The sequence below is a fragment of the Ornithodoros turicata genome, unplaced genomic scaffold (assembly GCF_037126465.1).
Source record: "Ornithodoros turicata isolate Travis unplaced genomic scaffold, ASM3712646v1 Chromosome11, whole genome shotgun sequence".
Lineage (NCBI taxonomy): Eukaryota > Metazoa > Arthropoda > Arachnida > Ixodida > Argasidae > Ornithodoros > Ornithodoros turicata.
In genome coordinates this window covers 882,569-890,068 of record NW_026999295.1, presented here as the reverse complement: position 1 = coordinate 890,068, position 7,500 = coordinate 882,569, and the positions used below count along the sequence as shown (strand labels likewise).

Below are 7,500 nucleotides of genomic sequence, written 5' to 3'. Positions count from 1 at the left end.
GCAACACGGGGATGTTAATGGTCCGTTATCGGCAGCTTGTATCGTACCCCAACGATTTCCCGAGGTGCAGCCAATGCACACTTACGGGTACCTCCTACCCCCCAAACAAGAGTTAATTTGCGCGGTTTTTAAGAACAAAATCAATATGTCATTGTAGAAAACTCTTTATTGCATCATAGTCACAAGATACATGGGTTCTTTAATGCATCACTTCACCAGCAAAGAAAAAAAAAAAGAGTGTTACATTGAAAGTATCTAACCACCAGTCCCGCATATGTACTATTTACTTCACAAATATTCACTTAACACGGGTTATATGGAATCGGAGATAAAAGTTGGAACTCGTTGCCGGTTAAGTTAGACTGTTGAAAGATGGAAGTCACTGAAAAGGTTAGCCAGAACATAATTGTTGGCCGGTTCCACGTTAGCTCAGATAGGGAGGTCCCATGGACCTCCTGAATTTTCATATTTTTTTATATATATTTAGACGCTCATCGCAGATGATGATCAACGTTGGTAAAATTAATCATTCGAATACTTTCCGTGCAAAAAATCGAGAAATCCAGCCCTGAATTCGATTGTTGCAATCTTGCCGTGTTTGCACGTGTGTACATCCTGAGTTTTAAAAGATATCGTAGTGCAATTTTTTTGTGGTTTAGTATACCTACCTGTCAGCACCCCGAGTGCAAATTTAGGCGCACAGGTGCAACACTGTATCGTATAAAAAGCGGCGAACATGCTCTGTCGCGCGGTTTTGTTCAAACGTCGGCTTCTTGCTCTGGCTGTAGATATCTCCGACACGTTCATACGCAGTGGGGCCGCGTTTTAACGCGCGAATCAGCAGTATACGCCTTTGGAGAAGAAGGTTTTGCATTAGATGAAATTCCTAACATCGGGCCATATCCTGGCAAAATATATACGAAATCAAGTGGGACCTTTTTGAGAAATACACGCGCAAAATTCATGTTTATTTCGAAATATGCCTAAACATTTGCCTATTTCAGCAAATGCCGCTATGAAGTATATGCAGGATAGATATATCAGATGAAAGAGCATTAAAAGCTGAGTGAGCTGGTACCAAGTATTGCGAACAGGGACATCGATAGCCAGATATATCAGGCGTCGAAATTAGGACAAAAGTGCGCGAGAGGGCATGTTCGCCATTTTTTATAGCACACAGCGTTGCACCTGCGCGCTAAAATTGGTTCTCTGACAGCTGGCCTGTAGGCATAATAAAGCAGCATCAAAAAATTTCACAACAATATCTCTTAACACTCGGGAGGTATACGCGTGCAAATACGGCAAAACTGACACATCCGAATTCAGGGCCGGATTTTCTCAATTTTTTTTTGCACGAAAGCTATTCGGCAAAAATGTTGATCATAATATACGATGAGCTTATAAATATAAAAAACACTCAAGACCCAGGAGGTCGAAGGGACCTCCCTGCCTGAACTGACGTGAAACCGGCCCGTAACTAAATTTCAAACGCAGTTACACGTAATAAAACGTAATGAAAATTGACGTGATGTTCCTAAGCTACTTTAGAAATGTAACAGGTTCCCTTCAAGTTATTTTCTACTTAATATATATACTTTTCAGCTCCTGACCTGTCTACATGGTTAATTCAGACCTTGCTGTCACAATGGGCGATTCAAGACGTTTCAAAATAGTTTTGATATACAAAAATGATATCAATATCTGCTACGACAAAACAAGCCTACATTTATAGCCTTCTTTAGGGAGGGATTTGATGATTTTGATCTCGTCATAAGGCACATGAAAAAGGAGCACAAGTTTATATGCTCTACGAGTTGTCCCCTACATTCATATCCTAGAACCGTGCCAAGTTTTAATCCTGCTACTCAATGCCCTCTATCATTATCAATACACTGCTTATCGTTAAGATGCGCGATACCTGAGCTTCATAATGCTCGGCTAAAACATTCACCGCGTAACAACGGGAGTTACTCGCGCCGTGCACGTGCCATCTTTCATCTCAAATCATGGGGGGAGGACTCAGCCTGCATTGTTTGTAGACCAGATTCGAACAAAAGGAACTTTGAACTTTCTTCAAGTTACTTTGACGAACTTAACCCTCCCCCCCACCCCCGAAGCAAAAGAAAACGGGAAAGGAACAAGCTCCCCAAGCAGTTACTGGAGCTCAAAAGCAAAGAGCTATGCAAAAAGTTAGTGAAAATAGCTAAGCCGAGTAGCCTAGTTACAATATCGAGTTACTCGTAACGGGTTACGCTCAACAACATAGAACACAGGAACAACTTGAGAATCCGTACTACATGTGTCGTGATCGTTCTATACCTTCTTTAAGAAAATACAAGAAATGTTTGCGCACTTTTGCTAATACGAGGGCAACATACACACAATTTGGGAACCACAATCTAAGAAAAAAGGTGTGAGAAGGTAGTAACTTCCTTAGTTACCTCCTAAGCCAACATAGCGTCTGATAAGGGGTGGTAAAAGAAATTATCATCCATCCAAATTACAACAAAAAGGTGTACGCCCCCCTCGCTCACCGAATCAGAAGCGGTAACCCTATTATTCGTGGCAGAGAGTGAGGTTGCAGGTAGAACTTTGCAACCTTTTAGGCACAACATATGCGACAACTATTACCTCCTAAAACGTCTAATTGCTCCACCCTTTTTTCTGAGAGTGCAGTATGGCACACGTAGTGTGACTCGTACCCTTGTCTTTAGGAGAAATATTAATGTATCAAGAAGATGCCTTTTCTTATGTCTTTCTTGCTACGAAGGCCTCTTATTATGGATACCTGAAGTCCTTTTAAAAGAAAAACAACACATCATACCACATTGTATTGCTTTCAAGCAAGCATCACAGCGCGATAGGTTCATAGTGTTGTAACCGAGGTGCGGGGTGGATTCTGAAAGTTGAAGATCGCTTGAGGTCAGGGTTACACTGAGAAAAGTACACCACACCACACACACAAGTGTGCACCACAAGATGCACACGTTATTGAATACAGACCAAATAGCTAAACTTACAGTTTTCAGCATGACATGACAAGATCCGCTAGAAAAATCTTGACCATCATCACTGGCTCTGAGGCAGAGATCTGGTGGTGGGCACTTCGGTGATACCTTCATCAAGGCATTCATTCTGACATTCTGAATGAAAGATCAGGATAGCTTTCATTCACTCACAGTTTCAAACAAATTGACATATCATGCGTCGATCACATCACGCAAACGGATTAAAGCGGAATAATTTATTCGCTTCGGAGGTTCCTTTTTTTTTCTTTTCTTTTTATTAAGAATCCCAGGGAGCACATGGTGGGCTAGTAAACGTCTAAATGACGTCTAAAACAAGAGATAAGGAATGTCTATAGAATGTCTAGGATATTAGACCAGATGTCTAGTATCCGTCCACTAGACGTCAAATAACACGTCTAACGTTACGCCACCTAGCCATCTAGTCCTAGACATCCGATGTCTATGTACCTAGCCGTGATTTAGACATTCTTTTGACCTGGATGTCTGCAACAGGGTCAGACACTTAACCATGTATTAGACATGAAGTCTACAGCTAGACCAATTTTATCCCTCCATTCAGGCGACAGGTCTAGGGTTATACATTTCCTGTACCTTACTTTAGCCACCTTTAGGCCTATTTTAGACCATGACTAGTCCTGCTACCGTCTTGGCATGCATTCATGCAGAAATGTGATATAATTGATAGCAACACGGATCTCAGCATAAACATTTATTTGCAGTAAACCACACACGAAGTCTACGGTACAAAACTCTGTCTAAAACTGGATTGACTTTGCCGCCAAGCAGGCGTCTTGTGTTTTGACTGAGGAGTGTTGAACTGGCAGCAGGGTGTTGACGGCCACCTCATTCCTTTCTTCAAATGAGTGATTGTTGGCGCTGCAGCACTGCCTCCAATGACTCACTGTGGCTAGAAAATAGAACAAAACATGTCGGAAAGCATCATGTAGCCTGCTAGTTCTAACTAGTTTGTTTAGTGGCTATGCACACTCTTTCACGGGATGCTTGTCTAGCCACATAAGAGTAAAAGCTTTATCAACACTGATCTGAGAGACACAAAGAAAAGAAGCTGCACGTACAAAAATCACAGAACTGTTACAGCTACACAACACAAATTGCAGCAACAGCTGAAAATCTGTTTGCGCGTCACTACCTGATGTGGACGCTAGAGCCCTGCACCATCTGCGGATGGAAGCGGATATCTGTAAGATACTTGCGGATTCGGACAAGACTTTATCACTTTCTGCAGTGTGCGGATCGGATGGCTCGAGGTCAGATGCGGATATACCGCATGCTGTAATTTTTCTACTAGCAATTTATTTGTATTGCGCACCGACAGCGAGCGCATGCCCGGGTTCACCTTTGACCATGCACGGCTAGGACAGGAGAGAAGGCATTTTGGCGTGAGTCCTTCCATGAGAGCATGGAGGCATCCGAAATTATACCAACATTCTTCCGGCTGTGTTTACGCGTCCTTCGAAACTTGCGGATCTAAACGGTTGCGTATGCAACGGTGCGGATCGGATAATGTGCACGCAGATGCTAAAAATCTTATCTGCGCAGGGCTCTAGCGGACGCTGCCAGGATCTCAGGGAAATGAGGATGTAACAGCTGTCGCTGTTACAGTACATCAATGTGACAGGCGTTTTCTCGTGACACACAACCTTACCTGGTCGAGCAGGCGACTGCTAAGCACTCCATGATTGGCGCAGCACGTCCATCACTGCATTACGCTAAAACAACATCTGTGCTGCTCTCATAACTTTGGTGCAAAAATTCTGTACAGGATAAAAATAAACACTGTGTATATTATAAAAGACAATACAAAGCAAAACCTGTATCACCACGTCAAATATTATAAGTACGTACAAGTAGTATACAAGTTTATTCACATGACGTCATCCGCAGGAGACCGCCACTGTCGCTAGCAGGCAGATTTGCTGCCATCAGCCTTGGTAGATCTCGGCCCTATTGTAGATTTCAGTCAAGCTGTTACCCATATTATACTCACCGCATATCTGGTGTTTAAAACTTGTTGCTCTGTGATTTGTAGAATATCCAAGCAATTTCCATATTTTTTGGTGTTAATAGTCACCTAAAGAGCATAATGCAGCGAACAAATGCAAGGACTAAACATTGAGGGACCTATAGTATGGCGCTGAGGTGACTTCAGTGAATAAACCTTTTAGGAACTCAAATCTTGCACTACTACCAGATAGCTGTTTGGGTGAAGTAAGACGGAATGACATAGTCACGCTGTTCTCCATACAATACCAAGGATGTCTCAAAACGACAAAGCACAAAAATACTAGTTTTGTACCGTTTGATGAATATTTTGTCTGCTGCTCACACATGTTGTGCGGTTCTTTAGCAAGCTTCTGGCAGTCGTTTCTTCTACATCGCACTTCCCTGCTGACTTTCACAGCATCTGAAAAAAAGTTCGAAACCATGTGAATGGAAAGCAGTTAGAGTCTTCCACCAACTGTATTTGCAAAAAATTTAAAGAGGCTCCCTCCAGAGTAAGATTCGGGGGCACATCGAACATCAGGAACATTGGAGGACAACACAGTCACACGTCAGAGACAACTGCTTCCCCTCACCTCACAGGGAACTGTTAAGCTTATGTGCAAATAGCTGTTTCGTAGGGTAGGTTACCACTATTTTCATATCCACCGATGCAAGATAGTCCAAGCACCTATAAAGAGAAAAATTCAGTTGCTATGAAACCATGATATGCAAACAAAAGTACTTGCTCAAAATTTTCAGTGTGTAGTTTCACTACCAGCGAAAAAGGCAACAACCGAAGTCGGGTTGACATGACAATGAACTAACCAGCATTTATGTTCCGGCATGTCCGCCCTGCAAACCGTAACTGTCGACTTTCGTTTACTCAAGACTTCAACAGTCATCGAAAACTCGTGAATCTCGATGATTAATTAGTGATACCGTATTTGTTTTAGCACCAAGACGAACCAAGGCACTTAATGAAACGTTGTACTGCCGAACATACAACGTTAATCACTACTTTGAATGCAAGTGCAGTCAGGTCAACCCACACTTCCAATATGCTTCAATCGGTGATACGAAGCCGAAATAGAGGAAACGATATTCCGATATTATGCCACGCATATTTACTACATGCGATTTGGTGTACAGAAACAGGCACATACTTTAATGAAGAGTGAACTCACCCCTTAAACTTGAAAGCCAGAGAACAAAGAAACGTTGTCCACCACAGTACTCTGCGAGCTCTGCTGCGCTCAACAGCTTTTGGACAGCACGGCGTACGTTCTCGCTATGCTCAAAAATTGCAAGACAAAACGCGCGGGAGATTAGAACTTCGAAAGATTTTCGTATAACAACCAGTGGAATGCAGCCATGCAGCCGCGAAGACCCCAACTGCTACCCGTTGCGCGTCCGGAAAGTTTGAAGTTTCAACCGTTGAAACTGAACTGGTTCGAACTCGTTGGATGGATGGATGATGGATGGTGATTGGGTAGACGGGCAGACGTCATTGCCATTGCTTTAGCTCGTGCTTTTTGAGTACTTATTTTTTGTAATACTTTAATTTCCGTGGCCGTTCATTATAATTGGGTGGTGGAGGTTAAATGTTAAATAACACATATGCCAATCCAGCGGAAGTGACACTAACATCATCATCATCATGCCATCGCCATCGTTGTTGCAGCGACGAGTGTCGTATTTTGTGATGTGTGTGTTGAAAATCGCTGTTCTTTTTGCAAACATTTTATCAGTGCCTTTGCTACTGAGCTACAGGTGTGCCTAATATGTAACGCATTGCCTTTTCAGCGGTTTCAAAGAGATAACTTGGGCAGTTTCAAGATTTTTTGAAGTGTCCTGAAATCCCGGAGTCACGTCAGATTCCATTTTACTGCTGCTGTGTAGCTTGTGGGAAAATGTTATGTGCAGTAAACAAACATCTGCTATCTGCTGCCCACAGTACGTGCAAAGTGCTTCTGTGTTTGTGGAGCTATGGTTTATAGTGCTGCGCTGCACGATTCGTCGGAGTCGTCGACTTTTTTATTGACGTTTCAGTGATTCAATAATTTAGTTGCTGATTTCTTTAAGTTGGTGTAACGTAGTATTGTGCAGGGGAGTCACTAACGTACAAAATTTACATTTACCAGCAACGGTAACGCCATCAGGAACGCTAGTTCAAGAGACATTGCCCCGAACAAATGCGGGCTTTCGTTAAGAAAAAAAGATATACAGTCAAACTCCTTTATAGCGAACACCTTTTTAACGAAAATACCACTACAGCAAATTTTTTTGCGGTCCCGCTGGAGCCCTATATGTCCAATAATGGGCATCCTTTTTAACGAAAATACCTTTACTGCAAATTTTTTTTGCTGTCCCCTGAGTTTCGTTGTAAAGGAGTTTCACTGTACATTCAGAAAAATAAAATATTACTTCACAGCACTTAGATTCTGGTAATGTCTTCCAGTTGTGGATG

General features: G+C 42.4%; 1 long non-coding RNA gene across 1 annotated transcript; it reads right to left on the bottom strand.

The window, feature by feature from the left end:
- Positions 1-5,135: 5,135 nt before the first annotated feature.
- Positions 5,136-6,296, bottom strand: LOC135371394 (uncharacterized). The gene is made up of 3 exons (XR_010415584.1): positions 6,218-6,296; positions 5,627-5,721; positions 5,136-5,454 (listed from the first exon to the last, which is right to left on the bottom strand). It is a non-coding gene; the product is annotated as an uncharacterized LOC135371394 (long non-coding RNA).
- Between the last annotated feature and the right edge of the window lie 1,204 nt (positions 6,297-7,500).